Source organism: Folsomia candida, unplaced genomic scaffold (assembly GCF_002217175.1).
Source record: "Folsomia candida strain VU population unplaced genomic scaffold, ASM221717v1 Fcan01_Sc009, whole genome shotgun sequence".
Classification (NCBI taxonomy): Eukaryota; Metazoa; Arthropoda; class Collembola; order Entomobryomorpha; family Isotomidae; genus Folsomia; species Folsomia candida.
In genome coordinates, this window is record NW_019091201.1 from 1,348,695 (window position 1) to 1,374,851 (window position 26,157).

General features: G+C 38.2%; 1 protein-coding gene across 1 annotated transcript in view; it reads left to right on the top strand.

Moving 5' to 3' along the window:
• LOC110853708 (toll-like receptor Tollo) overlaps positions 1 to 26,157 on the top strand; it is a 53,031-nt gene that overhangs the window by 14,366 nt on the left and 12,508 nt on the right. The window contains exon 2 of the mRNA XM_022102018.2: positions 9,535 to 9,621. The gene's annotated coding sequence lies outside the window, so the exon portion shown is untranslated. The remainder of the gene's footprint in view (positions 1 to 9,534; positions 9,622 to 26,157) is intronic.

Below are 26,157 nucleotides of genomic sequence, written 5' to 3' on the forward strand. Positions count from 1 at the left end.
ACGGTACAAATATTTCAGTGTAATTTACCTAAGTTATTTGACGACGTTAAACTGTCATTAAGGGCACTAGATCAAACATTAGAAAAACTCGATGTGCAGCATCGACAAGAATTGAATAAAGAGATTAAGTCAAAGTTTTATTATTTTATATTTTACATCTCAACAACTTACTCTTCTTGAGGATTGGTAGGAATTAGTTTTTGCTCGTTATGTATGTTGCTCACTTCCTCGCTCGTTCGCTCGTATTACGTGAGTTGGAGCAAGCAAAGAAGAAGACCAAACAACACAAAAGTCCAGTTATTTTATTTGTTTGTACATGCGGTTAGTTCTTCGCTTGTGGTTTCGTGTAGCGAGTGAGAGGATGTGCTGAAAATACGAATCAGATAAGATTTCAAATCAATTCGTCATTTGCAGATGATTCTTTTTTGTTGTTGGAGGAATGATGTGTGATTGATGTGTGGGGATATGCATACCGGTGCAAATAAATATGTAAGTAAGCTGTGAAAAATAAATCAAAGTAGTGTAACCAGTGGCCGCGGAAGGGTGGGGACAGAGGGACAATGTCCTCACGGTTATTCGATGTCCCCATCATCTCCCCATGTTATATAAACCCCTCCATCCCCTATCCTGCAATGTTAATGTCCCCACACCTTCCGCGGCCACTGAACGTAACATAATAATGAATGAGTTTGCAAGTTCAATAGTTTAAAACATTCTTTACATCTGATTAATCTCAGCGCAATTTCCTGGTTTGATAATTAAACTTTGCTTGGCGAGATGGATATGCATTTATCTTTGCCTGGCTTACATAATAATGGCCAAGGTACGAGGGGGAGAGACGTAGCATAACATAACGCCCCTGTCAGAAGGTCCAGTCCGGTCCAATAAGACACGACCGACCGGCTTACGCAATACCCCCGAGATTACACCCATTATTCAAACAAAGTACCCAAATTCCTTGTTCCCAGATACCACATTACAACAATTTCGAAAAAAAACTCTACGAGCAATAACAATGTATCACACAGAACCGATTTCCTTCCACTTTTTCCACCACCACCTTGCTTGAGTTTTAGATTTAGACAACCTCACATTATCAGCCGGAGATAGATAGCTTTTTGCCGTTCATGTCCAAAAGTGGCCAAACCCTTGGCTGGCGACGACATAAAGTCGCTCACCAAAACCAAACCAACCCTTTTTCTTTCCTTCCTCAACATTTTTCCACAAAAAAATAAGAACAAACTCTTTTTAAATAGCATGCCTTTCTTTTCTAAAAAAATCTGTAAAAGCGTAAAAATCTTTAATAAAATAATGTCCGGTTGACGAGAAAATTGCAAGTTAAACACCATCCTGTACAACCATTTATAATTTTTTGGGTAGAGAATTACACTGCAATTGTAAGTAAAGGCACGTTGCTTGGTCGCAGTTGGTTTCGTTGTGTGAAGTTCGCTTAACTTAACCAACCGCACATCCAGCAGGAGCATTTTCCATCGGAGAATCCACATCCTGAGCAAAGTGCTAAATCACTCGGTCTCCGCTTCTTCCTCTAAAATAATAATAAGAGCGTATAAAGAAGTACATAGTTTGCTTACCAGACCACTAAAATGATGCTCCACCATTAATACACCGCAAAGCCGACAACAACTAACCAATGTACAACATGATATTAAAAAACGTTTAAGATGCAACACAGGTGGTTACATAGGCAGATGAGAGAGAAATAAATGCATGCACCGTTTGTTTCGCCTCAATGAACTCTGGTCATATCATGCCAGACAGACACCTGAACTGAATTCGAACTATTTCGTATTAGCACTCGAAAGGAAATCAGACCAATAAATAAATACGGTAAAATTTTAGGATATAAAATTATTCTCGCGAGATTACAAAGATTTGGAACGTGATACATTGGTCGGAAATGCAAATAATTTTATGAATAAAATACCAGCTTGTACCAGAATACAATTGTTTTTCATGTACCTAACAATGTGGTTAACGTTACGTGGATTTGCACACAGAGGAAATTTTGAATGTTCTATTTTATAGGAAAGATAATACCCAATCTTTGGTCGGCATCTATTTAGAAACAGTGTTGGCTAGAGTATTTTATTCATGGCCGGAAGCAGAGGACATAACATTAGATTTCGGATTCGTTGATTGCCTCTTCTCTCTCTTGGTTAGTTGGTTGCTTGCCTCGTCTTTCTTCTCGTATTTGATATCTCTTGTTGTAAACCAAGAAGTCTCCAAAGTGAGCAATAGACAAGTGTTTAATTCTCCAGGGATGAAATTCACTCTCCTCGCAGTTGTAGCAGTAGTGTTGTTCCAATTGAAAGGGGTGGTTTGGTTGTTGCCTGGCCATGGTGGATAAATGTCTTTCTCAATTCTCAATCGTCACGGTGTCTTACTTTCTTCAAGAAGAGGACCAAATTCCACTCTCTCATTCCATTCGCATTGTAATATCCACTTGCTACACAGCATTATTACTATTTGACTTGCTTCCTTGGATCTGTATACAGAAAATCGCTACGTCACTCGGAAGGCAAAAGTATAGATCCACGCACATATCAGGCACGGGTGGTGGTTGATAAGCCCATCGCCACACAACCTTGTCTCCAGCCATCAATAATGATGGTATCGAACAATGTGTGGATCTGGATCTCGATTGTCATTGCCAACTCATCTCACCAACCTACACACCGTGACATTTCATACCTCGAAATAAGAAAACGTGGTCTGTTATAGAGAGAACTTCTAGAACTCCAGGTGATACCTGAACCGAATAACTATTTAAACTCAAATAATTTGCAGTAGGTAGGGTTCGATACTTTTTGCTCCTGCGGAGGGACAGTAATCGGTGTGAAGAGCACCATAATGCTGCGTAATGTTGCATTTGTAAGCACCAAGAGGAAAATCAATATGTCCAAACAAAAAAAAACGTCCTGTACTGCACCACCCTTCTTGTAATACGTACGACGACATAGTTTACAACAATGGAGCCTCTGTACAGCGTTATAGATTACATTTTCGCCATAATTTATTTACAAGAATGTGTCCCCTACAAACAAATCGCATCAAACCTGATGAAACTGGAGATTGTTGGGAAGCAAGTTTGCCATCCCACTTACTCCAGTCACCAACTCTTCTTCCGTCCGTCCCCGTAGTATTGTTCGATTTCCTTCCTCGGAATGAAATTAATTCCCAGGTGGGACAAGGCTCTAGTACTCCATTATGGAAACGGTGTGTTACTCCCCGAAAACAAAGGACGACCAGACCTGGTCTGGTTCAAATTACTGACTATGAGCAACATTGAATATGAATTGAACATTAGAGCATCAAGGTGACACATCACACGGCAAAGAGAACATTTCTAATAAAATGGAATGACATGGCACAATTACGGCGTGGATGAGTTATAAAGGAATGAGATCGCGGGACACAAAACGGCACATGCGAGTGTTGCTTTTGTATCATGTGTGTCATCATGGCGTGCATATCTACGAGCGACAAAGAACAACTCGACTCATCAACCCGTTCACACAAAATAGATTGGATGCGAACGAAGCGATATCAATTCGATTTTCAATTTGTAAAGTTACATGAGAATACTTGAAGAAGGGGAGGAATGACAAAGTCGATGAGATATATTATTATTACATCCGAGGTGCTGAGGTGACAATGATGTTAAGTAAATTATCTGAAAATGGGCAGGCGAAATGGAAAGGAAACTACGTAGCAAAAGGGGAAGGAAAGCAAGAAAGAGTAATTTAGTCCTAGTCGCAACTTACTTTTGGAAGTGAGTGAGACATTATTAAGCCAAAATAAATTCCATTTCCATCCGGAGGCGTGTGTTTTATAAGCTATCCATCAATTAATTAATTCACACTGTCGGAATCCCCGCTAGTAGAAGTTTGGTTGGACACACCTAGACTACGTAGTACGCAAAAAGTTGCAAGTTATGCTACTACGAGTAAGGAAAATTGCACAAGAAATAGAGTTGCGAAATGTTCTTTTATACAACGAACAATTGGGTGAATGTGCTACATCCATACCATATTTCCACGTCTTCAGTTTCTATATGTATCTTGAAAACGGGGCACATGTGATAACACGAAATTACGAATTGATTCACTCGTCAATTCCAGTTAGTCTCTCTAACTAATCACCTTATAGAAGATGAATCCCCTATTTACCACCGGACAAAATTTGGAGGATTATTATAGTTAACGCAGCAATCCACGCCCATTCTTCCTCCTGGCTACGATCTGTCTGCTCAAATTAAACATTCATTGTTATGCACTTACACCGCATCACTCAATCCATCTGGTTCAATTTGATTCCGCACCAACCACGTTTTGCAATCAAATACATAACTTGGTCTTTTTCTTGCCCCCATTTTTATCACGCCTTGAGGCTTGGACGTTAAAAACAAGTTGGGTCGTATTAGCACCTGGCTCTCTCTCCTTCTTATTGGAAAAATAAGAAACATATATTGTTTCTGTGAGCAGAGACCAAGTTGTTGAAAATCACACGGTCTACTGTATCTAGCAAGATTACATTTATGTACGTACATACATGTACCGATTCCGGGGGGAAATCGATTTTTACATCTCCCACTTAAATAAGTAAGTAGGAAAACAGACAAACATAGAAAAACAATTTCCCCCAAGTTTTCTCGATTCTTCTCAATCCGATTTCATCCTACTTGCCCACTTCACTGAAGGGTAAAATGTGGTACAAGAAAGCGTACAGTTCTTAATCTTTCGCAATCAATAAGAGCATAGAAAAAACGCAAAAAATCCGGAGAGGAAAAATACTTTTACTTTACAATATCTGGAGTGAATGACCAATGATCAGCAGAGATGGATTCCAAGTGAAACAAAGAATCATTGAATCAGATAAATATATTGAGCCGACTGGACAAAGTATTCCCACTTTCTATCAGTTTATTGTGTTACGTACTAAACTATCTGTGCTATCGAGTGACCAAGGATGAGTCCGACCATGACCAAACTCTTTTTTTCTTCTCCTCCTCCAAACTAGGTCCCTCCAGTCCTATCGAATCTGTCTGCATTGTGTGTTTGTATTCTTGTTTTGTTTTATCCGATTGGATAGTGCTTCAAAGTGCCGGTGTTGATGTTGCTCGAGTGCCCGAGTAATTGAAGTCCGATGTTCTTTCTTTCCTGAGACAATCCTTCCATTCCTCCACTTGTCAAATCAAACTCAGCCGTGCCATTCCATCCATGTAGGTACGTGGACGACAGTGGCCGCGGAAGGGTTGGGACATCTGGGGACATTAACATTGTAGGATGGGAGGAGGGAGGGGTTTATACAACGTGGGCAGATGATGGGACATCGAATAACCGTGGGGACATTGTCTCTCTGTCCGCGGCCACTGCTTGACGAGATACATTCCTTTCATCTTCTAACTTTTCTTCGTATCCAACACTTATTCAACAACACTATTCGAGATTTAACCCTAATCCAATCTAATCGAATCCACGAGTGAGAGAGGTGAGAAGATGTCGACGGGGAATGTTCCTCTCTTTTCTCTCCTTTGTCTTTTATTTTTCAAGATAAGATGTCGAGATTTGGGGAGGATGCATTGTTTTTCTCAAAGTATTTTAATGCTTTCGTGACAATACGTACGTACAATTTGATGTATAACGATATCAATATCTTGTACGAAGTTTGGCTTTAAATTTCATATATTACCGATAATTTATATTGGCGTAGCTGCTTTGCAATTTAAATAAACTACATAAGCCAGGAAAATTTTAACTACTACGAGTAAAGTGCTATAAAATTAATTGCTACAAACCCACCCAACTACTAATCCTGGATGCTAATTCGAGTCGAAATCTCTTCAATTGAAAGCGTTTTAATTACAAAATTAAATACCAATCCAATAAATATGTACAAAGTACAAAATCGTGTACATACATTTTTTTTTATCCTGGGCAGGCTCCACGTAGATATTTAAATACCTACGTTCGAGACAACATAAATACATTTGTTTACCTTACTTCTAATGAGTTTTCCTCTTTCTCTTCTCGATAATACGACTTACTCGCATACACAACAACAAAACAATACTTATCCTGATATACGCAACCATTTAAGTCAGATTAGCATTACAATTTGACAATTCAGTGAACAAAAGCTGAAATTCAATTTCATTCAAGTAATTTTATGTAATGGATTTTCTGCGATGGAAGAGAGGAAAGTCTTTCAATTTAACGTTTATTTATTTACGTTCCACACCACCAAAGTCAGTTTGCTTATCATACTAACGTATATAGTAAACAGTATTCTCCATTATGGCGTGGTTTTGTACTTGATGATGATGACGATGCCCAACAGATTCGTATGCATGCATTTTACTTACATAGTCAATCCGACCAGACCATTAGCCATAAAGCACTGACATAAACTGAAATGAATTAAGAGTCCATCATAAAGAAGCATGGAATAATTAAACTCTTTGCTTACACCACCAGCACCTCAAGACGAACAAACACAAGAAAATAAGAGGGTGATACGTATGGCCCCACTATTTATGTCCACTTGGCATCACTAGTAGTACCACTACCAAAACCATTACTACTGTTTTTGAGCCTTTACTGTTTGTTTTATGGCTTTACCTCCATTAGCTTATGCTGCCGAGGTTGAGTGAATGAACGCTAATTGAAAAGTGAATAATAATAAGCGAGGAGTATAAATATGCTCCCGTGTCCTTTGCTCGCAGACAATAAAACTGCAACGGGAGGGAGTCAACGGGACGTTTATATTGAATTATTGAATTCCTCCCTCACAAACTTGATAACTTTTATTTCACCTCTGAAAATGACAATTGTTTTGAGAGAGATCAATAATCTAGTCAAATGCAGGCAGACCTGAATATGAGTCACTTTTTGTTTTTTGAACAAATTTGCACAATCAGCGGGACGCAGAAGAGACATCATTTGACCATTACCTGTCATTTACATTTCAAATTCACATTCCACCACACCACAAAACAAACGGTGCGAGAAACGGCCCGTCATAAATACACCCGTTTATCATCTGTCTTTTAAAATAGTTTCAGTTCACTGAGGTCAACCAGACCAGGCCAGCCAACCACAAAAAGTTGGTGGCAGTCAGAGAAGCCCACACCACAACCCACCCACAGTAAATACATAATATTTACGTAACATATAACGTCCAGAGTGCGAGAATATTAACTTTCCAATGGAACCTATTAAAACACCCCGGGTTGCTCCTTTATAAATAAATGGCTTTGCAAATTACAAATTGCAAATGGGATATGAAACAAAAGGTTAAAACCACTTTTAGCACAGAGGTTTTCGCACACACAATGCAATGCAATTCTTGCGAGGAGATTGTTAAAGAATGAAATGACATGCTCACATAGATTAATGAGGTGTCCGCCTCTTTTAGCTCCTGTGGATTTGAGTAGAGATTATGCTTTCGCGTCCAGCAGCAACATTTTCATATGCAATCTATTTCGTACATACGTAGGCAATTAAAAAGTGACTTTGCTATTAAACCCATCTTTTTAATGGAATTTGAAATTATATTGAATAGTTAAAACTGTCATCGCTCATAATAAATGATGAAATGCTTCAAAGAAAGTGCTTGATTGAGAGTTCTATCTACGCCCTCTCAAATAACGACATATTTACATACATAAATTCTAAATATGCTTCTTCTCATCATCGCGAAAATTTAATACGATTAACAGTTTGCTTCTGTATCCTCGTCCAACCTGGCGCACCGAAATTAAGTAGAAAGGGAGACAAAAGGGGATGATGATGAAACTCACAACCTGTGACCTTTCTCATTTAGTTTAATCACGTATTCAAATTCGGCAGGGAATATTACTCCAAACTCAACGTTCCATATAATAATTCACACTTTGACATGAAACAGTTTGCTTGCACAAGTGATTGTTTCCTTGAGCGCTAAACGTGCGTAATAAGTTGGACCGTGAAAGCTTGTGTGTGTTGCTTGCTTGATGAAAATTTGTTTCCCCATCTGCACCAAAGTGGCATCAAATTGTATCTTTATGCCCGAAGGGTTACTGGGTTGGAGGAGAGATGAATGCGGAGAAATATAATTTCGGATCTGCAAAGTATGCGGGATGAGGAGAGAGAGAGAGGTGAACCGAAAATCCACAACTGGAGACCTTGTTTGGTTTATTTGGAGGAGAGAAATACTTCCACTTCGTAAATCCTCATAAAAGCATTGCCTCCCCTTCTTCCGAGGGAGAGAGACGCGATAATTCATACCAAACCAACTATTTCACATTTCCATTAATAAACCTATTTCCACCCGAGACACTCCTCGCTCCTTTCCTGGAAATTGGGGAATTTATCGCCGGGAAGGAAAGAGTTATTTATTTACCGTGAAATACACCTGCATTGCATTTGTAGTGTTGCAGATTTCTATCTATCCTGCCTTTTTGCACGTTTGTGCAACTTTTCGGTATTTACATACATACATTTACTCAGGCTTCCGTTACAGTAACTGTTTGCAAATAAAGTTATTACATACAATTATCATCGCCGGTTGGTTAATAATGAGCTCGACCCTGTATGAAATGGTACATGTATGTCTAAATGCATGCACGCCACCATTCTGTTCTCTGGATGATGGGACGACCAGGCTTTTAATTGAATTGGCATCAATTAAAATCATCTGCTGCTTCTGCCTTCCTTCATTCAGACATATGCACAATGTCACCCCTTTCGCTACTACTACGATCCGATAAATTACTGTGCATAGATATATACCAGGAGTGAATAATAATTAATAATTTCCTCACTTCAGCTTCATTACGGCACGCCATAGCAGCCCAGCAGCACTTGGCAAAAGGGCATTGTCGTCGTTGTTACCATTATTTCACTACTGACAACAATGAAAAGTTTCTTATTTTCCAGGCAGGCCATGATAAATGCCTGGCTCTTCTCGGAATGCATTTGTCTTTATGCCTGTGTGAATTGAAAAACAATGTTTTAAACAAACTTACACCAAACTTATGCACACGAATACACAAAAGAATTCGTAATCATTGAAACAATCTATGCAAGATTTATGACCAAAGCATTTGCCAAAAATTCCTGAACTGATTGCAATAACTTTTTTTTGTCCAAGAAGATGAACAGCAGTTAGAATTTTTAACGATGGATAGATAACCAACCAAGAAGATAAACAGCAAATGGTAAATGGGGTCCATTAAAATGCGAAAATTACTTTTGTCTCTGCACATAACACAATTCTGCAAACTATTCCTGCCCATGTTTTTACTTGCACATCAGTTAAGATTTATGATATGGAGCATGTGTTAAAACTTGTCAAAATGTAAATTATTGCAGGATACGAATGCATATATTGTTTTACATTTCGGGTCTCTACACAATACATGTTTTGAATTTAAAATTAAAACAAAAGAACAACTGTGACCGCACTAAAACAAATAAAATCAATAATTGATTTTTTGATGGTTACATAATTCATATTTTTTTGAATTTACAGGCGACGAAAGACAACAGATAAGTGATAAGCGACGAGCAAAAGCTGACCCGATAACTCATCGCTCTAAAGAAAGAAAGACAAGTCTAGGTAAGCAACCCAAGCTACTTATCAATTTCAAATTCATAACAAACACTCAACCTTCCAAAAAAATATTGCATGCATTTACATTGAAATCATTTTCTCATCTTTTATCATGTAAATGCTAATATTGACTAGACTACGTAAAAAATCAGACTTTAGTTCACATTGTTGTTCATTATGTGTACACACTGCATAGGAAAGTAGTAGTCTCTGCATTGTCTGCATCTTGACATTCTTGCTACCCAGCCCATCTATCATTTTGTAAACTGGGTGTAATTTATCTACGTAGTTACAAACTTCCTCTATCGAATTAAGCATTTCTGCACCTGATTACTATTCCGTACGTACAAGACCGTCTTATATTTTCGATTATTATACACAATATTTTGGCTAAATGCATAAAATAAATCGTCACTTTCATATTGCCACCAATGAATTTTTAATTTCGTTTTAATTATGAGAATTGTAATGCACAATGCACACGGTGGCATTTTCACGTCTTTTTTTTCTAAATAAAAGGAACCGTAAGCAATAACAAGAAGAAAAATAATTTATTTGCGCAATTTTCATGTATCGTTTTACAGGAGAGTCAGTCAGTCGAGTTGAGCAATACTTTATTATAGTCGCATTATTTACTTACCTTATGAACGATTTTCAACTTTCGCTAAAATTCGAAACAATGACAACTCGGCAAAAGAACAGCACACCCACAAAAACAAAGTCTACTCGCCCAATATGTCACTCACTTGCTGTTACATAAATGATTTGTTTGCGTCCATTCAATATTCCAATTTTCTTTAATTGGTCGCAAAACATTTATACCGTCAAATGTCAATTATTGGGTGTCAGTTTTTGAAATGTGCGGTGTGCATAAATATCTGTCTAAACATTGGCAGAGGGAAAGCTTCTATGTAGCTCATTCACTAATTCATAGGTAGTAGCAGCCACCGACGAGTAAAATATGGTCTTGTGGTCGTAATTGCACATGAGAAATGGGTGGAAAACTGATTTATCAAAATCAAAAAAGGTGCAATTGAATGAGTTGACATTTACACGGGGTATAAATCATGGCAGAAAGACCAGCTCAACAATAAAAATAACAATGAAATTGGAAAGATTTTGAGTTTTGGCCAAGTCAGTGCATCGCATTATGATCAAGTCCAAAAACTAAGGAAATGAGCGTATGTAGGTAACCTCACATTTTTTAATTTTGGGGCTTCTGCTACATGTAAAGGACGACACAGGTTATTTAAATACGTGGGCCTGCATGATTTACGTAAGAAATTCCAATATCTATAGGATTTTCGACATCAAATTAAAATTGTATAATGCTTACGCTATCCAAGAATAATTAAGGCAGGCAAAATTTAATCAATTCTTAAGTAATCAATAATTTCTGCAAACATATAAATTTATAAAGTTTAATCCACGCTTGTTTTACCCAACGTTTGCAACAATGTAGTAAATACTAAAACTATGCATTACCTCATTTCGGGTGCAGAAAACACGTCTCCATACACACAATCGAACGAGGTTCTTAAACTTGTCCAACCAATCCATTACGTGAGTAAGCTCCTCTCGCTCTATGTTTTCTAATAACATTAGTCAAATCCAAGCTACAGAGAAGCATATGAAATGCACAATAAAACATGCAGCCAAGAAAGTATGTACAGTGCAGCATATGAATTTGGAATTTAATTTCCCTTGAACTTGTCTACACAGCACATTTATTTGTATTTTATGCACATACAGAAATATGTACGTCGACTGTGTGTGTGTATCACTTAATTTTTTGTATCTTTGTGTTTAGCATTATCAAGTAATTTAGTGTGAAGATTCATGTAGTACTCTTGGGTGAATAAATGTAAGCAAGCACTACTCCTGCTTGCCATAATCCACTCTCAAATTCCAAGAGCAAATAGAATTTCTCATTTAATTTAAGAGGACAAGAGTAAAGATGTTGTAAAATCAAATTTAGTGTCAACTCTTAGGTCGTGAAATGGAACAGTTATCCTATATTACTACCTTCCTCTTCCTTCTCTAAAACTGAATAGCATGTTGTGCAAAATGTGCAAATCCTTTTATTTAAATCATATAATGTACGAAATTTCGTAGTTCCTCCTCCTCCTCCTCTAGTTCGTACAAGCTCAAAAGTGAAGTAGTTACAAAAGATTACTTTTAGTCCGTACTTGTACTTCTTCTTCCACGATGGGGATTACATCTCCTTGACTCGACTTGACTCAAGGTATTTCATCTTTATTTACATCTTAAATACGAGTTCGCAACTGTGTAGTAGTTACATGAGTCCTCATCTTCATGGGTAAATGCATTTAAATCTTTGCTCCCATTTCTCACAGAGTCATTTGAACTAGGAGTCGATGTACTTTGGAGCTTCGTCTTCCTTGTTGGGCAAGGGATTTTATTAAGTCTTCTCCAGAAACAGGGGCGGTGGAAGTTGGGTGGGGGACATATGGGGACCTTAGCATTGTTAGAGGGGCTTTTAACATAGGGGAAGATAGGATTTTTCTGAATTTCTGGGGGGACAATGTTCCCACTTCCGACGCCACTGTCCAGAACCAGAAGGAGACTTTACGTATATTGTGAAGGAAGTCATCCCGGTTGATACAAATCACTCACTTTCTCTCTCTCGAGTTCACCTTTTGTCTCAGTTTTATACCTAATTTATTTCATTTCCGTACTTTTGGTCGACTCTGGTAAACTAAAATGTCGATCTGCTATTCACCCGTGCATGCACATCATGCTGTTTCAATTAGGGACAATTTATAATCTACTTCGCTTCTGTCAGTCCATTTTGGGTATTTTAATTTGTGTCGGTCCCCTCCTCCCGTTTTTGAAAGGAGTAAACAACAAGGGTGGGACAGTTTCAGTAGTTCAGCCTCCATCAGCAAAATTAAGCCGAAAGAGAGAGAGAGATTTGCATGTGCAGGTTTAATTCCAGTTGGAGATTCCAACACAATAATTTATACAGTCAAAGTCCGAATCCAATCTGAACTTGTCCACCTTCATTAAGCAGTGGACGGACACACGGAAGGCCAGGATTGACTGAGTGAGTCCCAGTTGTCGCCCTGTTGGTTGGTGTGATTAACTTTCTCTCTCGGCCGGACTTGACATTGTGCAGGCTACATATTCCTGCTGGAGGCTAATGGAATGCCAAATCACTTAACTTTCCGCCACCGCTGTGTTATTGTACGACCAGTGGCCGCGGAAGCTTGAGGGGACAGAGGGGCAATGTCCCCACGTCTGACCATGTTATATAAGCCCCTCCCTCCCCTATCCTTCAATGTTAATGTCCCCACGGCTTCCGCGGCTATAGGAATAGGAGCAGAATTTATATATGTGGAAGAAAGTGTGCAGTATATCAAAAGACCATTTATACTAAAACTCGTATGGCATCTGGCTGGTGTATGAGTATGTGATGTAGTTGACCGTTGACTACCAAAATGCATTAGCATACTACAACATTTCATTAGCAATTACTTGACTTACGTTTCAGTTCAATTTCATTCACCTTCTTCTTCCCTTTGTCCTTGTTTAACCTTCTTCAGCACCACGTACATTTTCACATTGGGTGTATATGAGGTTGCCTTCCTTGTTTCCTTCAAGTTTTAGGAATTCTCCAGGCCCAGGAGAGCTTTAAAGCTTTCAGAGAATGTAATTTATTTCCTTTCAGATTTCAAAATTCAATGTACTCCTCTCTTCTCGGCCTCTCTCTCATGTTGTTGCTAAATTACTTCCTTTAACCGAGTTTAATTCACCTACTGACTAAATGAAGGCAGGAATATAAAGCTTATTAAAGAAGATCCTTGGGTGCGCAAATTAATTAAAAACTGGGAAGCAAACATTTTGCAATCTGCAAACTGAATCATAAAATGGCACACGCTTCTCTAAAAACCATCGCATTCATGACCCTAAAACTGAATTTCATTACGTGCCCGAATTTACCACTAAATCCGGTCCAAATTCGTCTCTATAATCCATAGAGTTTTATTAACAATAGCTAAAAAAATCCCTTCTCAATCTGCATCTACAACACCATAAAGAAAAAACCAAACCAAATCGCACACTGACTTGCCTCGAACTTTGCTGCCACATGGATTCATGAACGGATTACTTATGCATTGTTGTTATATTGTGATGGGCGCTGCCGCAAAAATTGTGTTTTGTTTTGTCGTTTACCTTTGACTCGAGTGCCCTGATCTGATTGTGTAGCATTTTGGCTAACTCTGTTCTAATCTAAATCTGCAGACGAGAAGAGAGAGAGGGAGACGATTTATAATGTATTGTATTTTACCACCACTACCACCACAAGTGACTGGCGAACAATCCAGGTCAGACTAGTCAGGTTTTCCTCCCGTGTTTTCAGTTCCGACTTATCATTCTTTATCAAAATAATAATTTCAGTCACAGCCAGTCACTCACTTCACTCCTCGATCTGCTCGACTTTTATTCATCCATTTACATTTACATATTAACGTTTGAGAGAGGAGTGAGTGACCACGCCAATGAAATGAAACGGACCAAGTACAAGTACTGCACGGTCAGACCAAATCAAACGCATGTAAAGCCTGACTTGGCAGATTTTTGCCAAAGATTGCACAAAGTGTAGATGTAATACCTACACAAAGTAGAACCTTCTGCCAGCCAACTCCCTCCTTGAATGAAATCAAGATGATATCACAAATCTCACCCTCATTTCTCATCATGTACAGTTTTGTTTGGTAATATCAGCAGATTTTTTTTATTATTTTCTGAACATTGTATAAGAAGAAGCTTCATTTTTTACAATATGGTGACAAAATATCTGCTCTTCTTGAATCGTACTTTTATCGCCCTCGTAATGATAATAATAACAAAAAAGTATGTTACAAAACATCATCACGTTCAGTTTTAGAGTGATTTGTAGCAATAATAATATACTTCTTCTCTCGTTAGAAAAGACATTACGTAATTTTTATCCCACCACTGAAAAAAATGATACAAAACATGTTGCACTTCTTATTAAGCGTCGTCGCTTTCGCCTTTTAATCCTGTCATCATCCACCACTTAGGATTAGCAGGTCTTCCAAATCTCCTGCTGATTCTCGCTTTAAGTATTCACTACTTTTTATTTAATTCCATCCACACGACGACGAGTGAGTGTGGTGCTCCTGAGACTTGTTGTTTCAAGTGGACATTGCTTAATTCCTTGTTCTTCTCGTTGTCGTCCTCCTCGAAAGTGGTGAAGATGAAGTGCGATACTTTTTTTCTGGTTAAGGTGATAACAGTCTTGTTCATACCCACCTATCAATGAATTAAGAGTATAAACAAGCAAGAAAACGTGTAACTGTTCTCCTTTGTGTAGCCTCGAAGCAAAGTAACGAAATTTTGGCAATAATAATATCGTTATCATCTCAGTCATGCTCTTAAATACTTACTTATTCGCATGTAGGTACAATTTAATTCAGGAATTTTAAATGAATTGAATACTAGATGAATGATTGTACGTAGTCTTCTTGCGTACGTAGCACGGAAAGAATACAGTAAGATAAATTTGCATTATGCGTTCTGCATAATAACGTTTGTTACCCTGCCCATAGTTAAACTTGACTTTTGCGAGTGCGTACATTATTAATGACCCGACCACAAGATGCAAGAGCACACAGCAGGACGTTAAGAACACCACGAGCATGCAGACTATTAAGGAATAGAATAACTCTTGATAACACGGACAAGACGAGCGGAGGGAAGGTCATTTGTAAAATTATTAATGGACGGGAAGAAATGTAGCGGTCAAAAAATTACAAGGAAAGAAAAAACTGCGTGCAATTCCTGTCAAAAGTTGTAACAATGATTTTCAACGATAATGTCTAATTCTTAAGTATATGCACTTTGCTTATTTGATGCATTTACTTAATACGCCACCACTTTAATGCATAAATAAAATAGTAGGAATATTGAGGAAGATGGAAGATGTTCCGTCGGTGCATGCATCGTTTTCCTACTTTCTTGCCGTAATAAAACTCGACCTCTTGGTACGCATAGTCGATATGTATGATGGGAAAGACAATAATAATAAAAGTGGGCTGATTGATCACCAATTTAAAAAATTCTAACCTAGTCATCCCATCCATAAGAGAGCCAGATATGTACATGTTATGTACGTATGTATTCATGTATGTACATATGTGGCTTGGTTGTTTCGGTAGTTTTACATGCATATGTAGTACATACAAGTTGGTCAACTTAAGTTACTCTGCTGCATCAAAGTTGAATCGTATCTCTGCTCTGATCATCGGATTATTACGAAGAGTTGTGCAGCAGTAGTGGGATGGATGGATGGATGTATTTTATCGGTCAGGTAGACAAATTCGAATGAATACCTTCTTAATAAAGGTGCAACTAAGCACATTCAAATATTATTTACATGCTCAATAAAAGTAACGGGTTTTTATTGCAAGAGAGGAAAACTTGTGTTGAAGAATCTTACCCACTTACGTACATATTTGTCTGCACGTTGTTGCTGTCTTGTTTTGCGAGGGATTTGTAAGGCATGTTTTTAATTACTTTTGGCCCAACTTTTGGTAAAAGAGTGCATTTTATTAATTGGACAGAATTGTAGAAACATTTCTCTACGACACGAAATGTTAACAAGAGTTTTTTAAAAGTCTTGAATTTTTTTGTAGGTTATCCAACAAATATGCAGTATTTTTCTGTATGAATATCCTCATAAAATAGTGATGGCTGGTTTTCCTTGGAATTTATGAATGACACAAAACTCGGTATTTTTACAACCTTTTGCTCCATCCAGCATGCAAACAGCGTCACATTACATTACTCACCCACAGCTCCTTATACTCTCCGACATTCATATTTCATCAACAAGTATTCAACGAATGAATGGGATTCAAAATGCATCTTAAAAATTTACGAGAAGTTATGACACTCGACTAAATATGTACCCAGGCAGCGAACTTGATCTCATCTCACCGGCATCTCAATAATAAAAAAAGTACCCTTGTTTGTAAACAGTCAGAGTTTAAAGCTCCTCTCATGTTTTGACATTTGCATCCTTTTGAACTTTTAATTTAATAATTTCAGTTAAACCGTGACATAAATTATGCTTAATATCTGTACCAATAAAATTGCTACACATTCAGACGCACTTGTGAGCCAGATAATTTATGCATAATCGGCAACAGCAGTGTGCAGTGCACATTGAAGAATTTAGAGAAATATATGCGAACCAGATGGGACAAGGTTCTAGTGGATGGATGGAACCTGACTAAAAATTCTTGCTGCAGCTTGCTGGGAAATAAGTAATGCGATGCGATTCAATATTCAATAGCGTTGTAAAGTAAGATAAAGTAAAAGTCTGCCGGGTTAGGTTGGGTAAAAGGTAGAGCACAGAATAAATATATTCCTCTAGCGGGTACACATACATACATAATGTGGACTGCAACGAGTAAGAAAGACCAAAATGTTTCAAGTCTCATCTTTTATGGGAAGGAAGGTCGTAAACTAAACTCAACCCGAGAAGACGAACACAACCATCTCTCAGAATCTTTAAGTATTGACATTCACTTTACTACTTATCTGTTTTGTATTAAATCGAAACACGGAAACATGTTTTTTACTGTTTTACTGAAAGTGCGTAAAATTCTGGGAGGAACCTGACTGCCTTGTAATGTGACTCCTTCCTAGCAAAGCAGTCATATTATGTAGCACATCGAGGACATCGAGGCAGGTATTAAATCTTGAGGTTGATTTGGTAGCATGTGTGTTAGGATCAAATTTCCGCTGATATCAAATATGTACGATTCTTCTTGTACCACAGAGAGAGTAAAAATTTAGATTATTATTACACCCTGCGTACGTCTGGCAATCGCTCCAAAAAATCTGTGGTCACCGTCCCCAGAGATTATGCTACTTTTAAAGTCACTCTCTACCTGTACACATACTCACATAAAATTGCAAAAAGTAAGTACTTTCAGAGATTTTGCAGCAGAGGAGCAATTTCCTTTTACAATTTATTTGCAAATAAAACTTCTAACGTATCCTTGCCCAATAAAGTTTTCAAAGCTTGTTATTTTTCTCCTTAACAGAGATGTTGCGCTGTAAAAAAAAATTTGCAAATCCATAATTTATTGGTCAGCAGCAGAAGAAGGAAGGAAAAAAGAATGCGAAAAAGTAGGAAAGTGTCAGTCAGTCTGCCACTCAATCCTACAGCTTACTTAGAACGACTCACTACTGCCACTTCTCATTTATTAATGTGTACAAGGCACATTTTGCCGATTCGATTTTGATGAAGCCTTCCATTGTGGGAGAGTAGGAGCTGTTGTAAGTAATTCTATTTTATTAGAGCAACGGAACATCAACAACATCACTTCCATCAGATCAAATCTACTTTACTTTGGCTTGGCCCCAAACCATCAATGTTTCAATTCAATCCGAAGGAGGAGGAAGAAGTGTGTAGTATCACATCACAATCATCGCAATTCTATCGAGTCATTTCATGTATGCTCGTCGATTTTAGAGTCACAGGAGCACTCACTTTTCATTATTTGCTGTATCAGCAAAGTAACTTGCAACTCGTAAGTAACAAGCAGCAGCAAAACATCGTGTGTGTGTAGTAATGATGATAATGCTACAAAATATCGTCTTCCTCCTCCTCCGCCTGTCTTGGGTAAAAGTAAGTAGAGAGTAGTGAACGAGTGAGATGAAATTGTCCAAATAAGGCAGTTTTGTAGGCCAAAGTTGGAATCAAAATCAATCTACTGTAAGTGCCATAAGAGAGCGGATAACAAAGTATGTAGTCAGTTACGTTCGCTATTAGTGAGAAAATGAGAGGAAACGAAATCTGTAGAAGATCGAGTCTTCACAAAATAATGATGCGTATTTATGTTGTGCCTCGTGCCTTTATTCGGTTACACAATTTCGGGCTCATATGTTTAGTAGGTGAATGGATCGAAATGTGTGCCATTATTGCGAAAAAAGAGAGAATTGCAAGCATTGATAATGTCTGGAAATCAAAATTTAGCCTTACTGATTATTTGCAAATGCTAACCAACCATCCATCTTAAATTGGTTCTGTTTAGTACATATTATAATACCCGAATTTTCTTTTGTGGGTGGTTTCGTTGTACATACATATTTGAGAAGTTTGTTAGCCAGAAAGTAAAGTTGGTTGTGTGGGCAAAGGCGGAAAAGCAAGTCGGAACTAATCCTTTTCCCGGTACGTTATCTCGCCGCTGTTATCGGACGCCCGTCTCTCCTCTTTATTACAGAGAAACTTCATTTAATTCAACTCCGGGAAACACAAAGCAGCAGCCAAACGAACCTCTTCTAAGGCCACACCCAATTCATCCATCTCTTCTTTAACTCCCGGCAAAATACATGGCAGGCCTACGTACGTAATGTGGACCGTTGTAGCGGAACGTAGTATCTGTAATGCAATGTTATTTCTACTTACTTTTCCTTAATGTAATGGACTCACTCCAAGAAATACAGTGACCGACCAGCGCCCGCTTCATTTAACAAAGTACCACTAACACCCAACATTTCAGTCTACTTATCATAGTATCGCACTTTATCGCAGATTAGAAGCAAGACAATGTCAGTGAAATTTATAAAATAATCCTTTTGCTGGCAAGTTTTGCCCTAAATTTTGGCGTCTTCCTATTCTGTATTTTTCTGATAACGAAATCTTCCCCGTCATAAAAAACCACAATAATAGTAAATGACAATAAAAATAATAGTAATTTCTAAAAACCAAGTTGCAAAATTATTATTTTTTGTGGCGTTATTAAGGAGGAAAAAGTGGCAAACAACAAGGACTCCTTCTTTAATTGAATCTGCTTAAACAGCATGCCGGCAAGTCGTTAGTTCGCCCCACTCTTTTTCTTACCGTTGTACATAAATCTGTCATCCCCAATTTATAAAAATTATATTAGTAACAAATTGGCTGCGACCGTTGCGTTTGTTAGTCACACAGCTACACATAGATAACCACAGCTCATGCAGTCATACTGGGTCGCTCGGTCTGCAACTTGACAGGAGAGGAAAGTATGTAAAAGTAGTGACAACAACTGTGTCTAACTAACCAGCCATTAAGTGGCTTGAGTGACTGAGATATCTTTGAAATTCTTCCACTTTTCATTTCAACGATAAACACTAATTGGGCACCTCTTCCTGGCATGGCCCCATCCAAATTACTTCATGAATGGTTTATTACTGTCATTATCATCCTTGAAATCAACCAAAGTGTGTGTGCCTTACCAGAATATCACTACCACACACAGCACCTATCTATTTTATGTACCATCTATAACCATCCCATTACCTCAACTCACCCAAAAACCAAACCAGACTACTTACAAATACAGAACAAAGTTTCACTTTCTTGCATATAATGTTTGCTAATTGCGTGGCACGTCACGTTCATGATGATGAGAAAGACGAGGCATTTCTTCCTATTACGACACGATCCTTGGAAGTGGAAGGGTGTATGTACATACCTACGCAATGCTGCTGATAAGTCGGCTTGTCCATCATTTGTGGGGCTGAATAAAAAGTAAATAATAAAATAAACTAAGCCGGTTTATACGCATTGGTCGATGATAAGATGACGAAAGTGATAAATAGAAGGGGAAAGAAATTAGGAGACCATCTTCCCGGCCATTCGTACGTCCGTGGTATGCACGTAGTATGCAGTAAGTAGGCTTGTTGGTTCCTTTGAATTTTTACTCTTACACCCAATCTGACCTGATCTCAATTTGATTTGATCACAATGATGATAAAAGCCAAGAGAGAGATTTTCCCATGAATACGCCTCTGCGCCTTTGGTAGGAAAAGACCTCTGGAGAAAGGATTCATCCAGAGAACTACACATCCCCACGTAATCCTGTCTTACTAACCAAGCCAATTTTCCAACACGGATAATATTACAGGGCACAATGGAAAAATATATACAACTTAAGCCTTTCCGAGGCCAGATCACGTTGTCACATGGATTCTTTCTTAGGTCTTCCTTTTCGATCCCAGTTTAATAATTGTTGTGCTCCAATTCAAGGGACCAAACCAAGTTGGTTAAATCTGAGATTAAAATCGCCAAGAGATTTGATACGGTTTTTTTTATTTATTTACTCCTTCTGAATTTTAACTTTGGGATTTCATTTTTTATTTACACCTCGTCTGTGCGCTCCTCCTCACACCTATTTAATACCTGCCATTCCTCGGCTGAATAAAAAATTTTATGGTTGAAATGAGATGAGAAATACGCTACGAGATCAGGAGCACCAGTATAAAAAAAATATATATTCAGAGAGGAGATGACGGGTCTATCAATTTCTGCGTTTCCATTGTGCCTCTCGGAACACAATCCAATATACGACGAGAAACATATCCATCCATACAAATCCATATCCAAATCCATAAGAATGAATACAAAGAGGGCGAAAAATACGCAATAAATAGGAAAGAATCAAACAAAATCATTGCCCAACAAACAGAATCATGCCATCCATGCCACCCCCTTCTTCTCAAATCCAATACAATTTCGCCACGGGTAGCTGACACATCTTTAAAGTAATAAAGTGGGGCTGTGAGCCAACTTTTTTAAAATACAAAAACGTACGTACAATGTGCCCTATTAAATAAAATAGTAATTTCACATTTACACTGAAACATTCTATTCTTTTAAAAGGAATGAGATGCAGAATCCAATAAGTTGCAGATATAAATGCAAATTACTGCTTAGTTTCATATATGAGTAAAATATGACATAAAAGGGATGCCACGTTAGAGAGTCGTACATTTACTCACTTTAAAAGGCTAACATAAATACAGGACATGATACCTTTCAGCGGAATAAAAAAGTAGAAATTTTGCTCTCTACGAAAAGTGATGATATTCGTGCCGTAATGCAAATCAAATGAGAAGTCGTAATGACATCCCGCATGAATTTCTTCACTAGTGGCAATAACGAACCAAATCATGGCCTGCCTGCAACACATCCCATTTCTTGAGGGAGACTGAGACGGTGGTGTCGAAAAGAAATAATAATGCTTGGCTGACTCTTCTTAATACTCTCCGATTCCTTTCATCTTTTCAGCTTTATTGGACAACCGAGATTGGATCACGTTACATTTGCATCTCATCTCAGCAATACACACGAGAGAAAAAACTGTATCTTTCTTTGCACGTTTCAATTTTGCCAGTGACTTCCTCCTCCTGTGTCATCGTTTAGCGGAGGGGGCGATAATTTCCTCAGTTTTAGTAGCGGATTTAATCAGCGTGATATAACCAACAGCGATTTAATGGGCTAAATAAGTAGCCAATCAATTTTGTTGAGCAAGTGACACATTTGGTCTCCAGTGTGGAAGGTAATTAGACTTCGTGTCTGGGTCGATTGGACAGAAATTGTGTATTAGGTTACTACGTAGTAAGTATTTTTTCATTTAATTATTTGCTACGTTGAACTTATTAGAAATGAATATATATTTCAACACAGCAGAAAGGAACCCGCAATTCAATTAGCTTCACAATGCAACGTAATTTTGTTGCAAAATGGGACTTAAAAATGTAAACGATCTCTTTTCTACGTATACAATTCTCAAGATTCTCTCCTTCTTCCTCCGGTCTTTCCTTAATTAAAACCTGAGAAGACAACATACTCGTCTTTCATTCGTGCGAGTATCACAACAACGCCACGCCACAAACCAACAGGCACATATAAATTTAAGAAATTTCCATTAAATTCAATGAATGTGTATTCCTTTTACTACGAGGAAAATAAAATGAAAATAGAAGAAGTGATGCATACAAGACTGCAATACATTAACCTACTTTCTTTGTAGTAGTTGTTGTTATATTGCATAAAGTTGCTTCTTAATACGCAAACGTATGTATAATATTCAACAGATATTAAATATTTCAGGTAATTGTGTAGGTGACTTTTTTTATTGTACGATGGAGCAATTTCTGTCTAAAATTGTATAAAAATTGGAAAACTACACAGCGACTCGTGGTAATTGCATCGCGGCTCGATGTAAATAGTTTTCAACGACTACTGTACTTTCGCATTGGCCATCAAACGAATTTGTGTCACTCGTTCGTTCCTCCAGAGGATCGTTAAAGACATGGCGAGGAGGCAAAGCTGCAAAGTAAACAAAGTGTTTCACTGTCACTCTCTTCCCAAACTTTAGTAACACAGAGCTTTAGTAATTTTAATCCGTACGGAAACCACGGAGAGAGCCATTGGTTTGGTTCTTGGTTGTCAGCACTTACTTATTACCACCAAGTCTCCCTCTTCTCTTGTCTCCTGTTCCCATTTAACTTTGCCATTTCCTTTCATTACGTTTCATGTAAATTTCACGACTTCTGTCACTCACTCAGCCAACAAACTAATTGTAAATACCTTAACAAACGCAATGGATGGTTGTAAGCAAAACTTGAAACGAAACTGGAAACTACATTCTGGGAGAAGGAGTGAGCGTGTTGCAGGAATAACATTTGAGGCGACAGTGGCCGCGGAAGCCGTGGGGACATTAACATTGTGGGATAGGAGAGGGAGGGGTTTATATAACATGGGCAGATGATGGGGACATTGAACAACCGTGGGGACATTGTTCCCACCCTTCCGCGGCCACTGTGAGGCGAAAGGGTTGACATTTCCATGCAGAAAATGCACGATTTCTTTCCACTTTTAGTTTCCATTTACAATAATGACAAGTATCCATTCCGCGAGTGGTGGTATTTTTTTGTTTTGCTTTTGGCGACAAGTGACAATGTCAACGTGATGAGGTGGCGATTTCTTCTGCGGTTCGTAATGGCATCCAAGAAGTAAATGATATTTGTAAACATGAAATTCTTCTTAATAGCGACTTTATAAATAGCTTTTCACCAAATAAATGGGAAAATTGCGGCCTGTGTCAATATAATTATGACGGGACATACAAATATTTGACAATTAACTGTAATCCAACTTTAATTAGGTGCAATGACATGAATAATTTGGTAAAGGTCTCAAACAGGTGTACATACAGTACCGGCTCCACTTGAGCAATACTCACCTAACCTTTATTTAATTTGTACAATGGTACCTTCAATTTTACCATTATTTACTCACTGTTGACATATCCAGAGTCTACTATTGACAAGGTTGAAAGTCAACCGATAAGTCACCAATAAGCGCAAATAAAGGCGACACAAGACAAAAGAAGGCACCACAAAGTATACGAGTGAGCAATAAAAGTCTTCTCTCGATTCAAGTGCGAGCTGACGAGTGGAGATGTAATAATGTGTTTCTAAGTAGATGTGCACATAATATTATCACTGTCCACCAGAGAAAAAAGAAAATTAGAGGCGAAACCCAATATTTGCCCCGAGTCTCATTTCACTCACGAGAAGAAGAAGAATTTAACAAGGAGTGAAGTGAATTGAGATGAGAGAATGCACAAAAATGAGAAAAGCCAATATTTGACTAGCGGAGGAGAAGAGAGGATCTTTCCTCTAGGCCAAAAGGTGACTTTTGATTATTACAACAACAACAGGTAGTAGTTAGTTAATGGCCTCCGAGTTAGTAAACTTGGAGGAGGGCGAATATCTAAATGCTCAATTCCAAATATGCCAAAAAGTGAAATATGAATTAAACGAGGTGAACTTGGAGAAATGGGAGGTCTCCTCTCGTTAATCACCATCACGAAAGGATGCATCCGTCAATCATGCTTTATCTGGCGTGTATAAATACCTACTGCAAAAAAGCATGAGAGCCAAATATGCAAATATTTATGGCCAAAGAAATGCATTTTCTTAATATGCCCACTTTTAGAAACTTTTTCGATTTGCTTAAATTATTCAAATGAATTTATGTAACGTTACAGATTACATTTTCACAATAAAAGCAACCAAAGCATATGTATGCACTTCACTCACTTTTCATACAAACCATAACACAGTGTCAGACGAGGAGACGGGTCTTGTCAACTTTTCATAATATTAAATATTTCCTATTTCTCGTTTATGCCACTTTTGGTGAAAAACATGCAGCCAGCGTTTGACTTATCTCGCATTGACGCAACGTAACTTGTTGGCCTATCTGGCTGGCTGGCATTTTACCGAGAAGAATGTTTCGTGGCCCATCCCAGAAGAGAGTCACTAGTCATTCAGGTAGATCCAAGTCAAATATTTGTTTTACCTTTTTTATTCTTTTAGAGAGAAACTGGTAGTGGCACTGGCGTTCACCTTTCCATGGTTAAATAAGTACTCTTTCATCGTGTTGTATACATATACTACCCGATACTGCAACCACTGCAATGTGTACATGCGATTACCTATATGTCAGTGTGGCTTGGCTGCCGGTGGGGAATTGGATTTTTCTACTAAAAACAATGTTATTGTGTAATATGGAGAATATAAGCGGCGGAGACGACCCTACCTACTTTTTGTAACTTTCTTTGCATGCAATATACACCGAAAACCTTCGCCATCGCCAACCATTTATTAGTTTTTCTTGATGCTGACAACTGAGACTAAAACCCATCGTTAACCCTTCATCATCATTTTGGCAGTTACCATATTTAATTTATGTTCTTCCGTCTCCACCCTTAAGCAGTGTGATATGAACAATGGGACGGTACAGGAACGCTATATGATGGTCAAGGCGCTAGAGTACCTCTTCATATACCGAAACACTTACCTACCTACCTGCGCGCCGTATAATATCGTAATAATAACAAACAAAAAGTGCATTGTAACAACAAAGTAATGTTATTTAATGGTAATGTCAGCGATGAGTTGGTTTTTGGATAATTATTTTACTCCCTTAAAACTACAAAGGTTGAATTTGGACCAATTTTACTTGTCCGTCAAGTCCACAGAGAAAGACATTTCCTTTCCGATGCTGACATAATTATATTTTTTTACCCTTCCGTCGCTGCTAAAAAATGGAGAAAATGCATGTTCTTTAAGTTCTTTTTTATGGAATGACTCCTCTCCTTAATCCATGTCGTATCACACATATTTGCCAAGTAACAAGTCCTAAACCGCTTGGATTTAACACCAAACTACTCGAATATCGATGTTGGGTCACAGCAGGAGACTAAAAGTTCACAAGTCGGTCGGTCGGTTCCTTAATGTTGCCATGCTTGAAAAGGTAATTGAGAACAGAAGAGTGTACAATGGAGCAGTCTCAGGTCATAAAGTGAGACCGAAGAAGAAGAAGAAGAACAAAGTCGGAATTTCGATTGGATGGTTCCCCCTGGAATTTTCCTTCGTAGGAGCTGAACTAACCTAAGACATTGTTCCTCTTCTTCAGGTCTGTCGGCAGATATGGGTTAGACCTAAATACTAAACAGTAGGCATAGGTCTTTGGACCGCTGCTCATAACTTTGTTAGGTAATAACTATCTGGACCTGGACCTGGCTGGCTGGCTGCTGAGTCCGCAGAGAATTTCTATTATTTCAAGGAAATTGTCGGAGCGAAAGCATTTAAAACAATCAGAACTTGCTGGTTATGGGCAGGGAAAAGTCTCGTGGGTTAAAACAG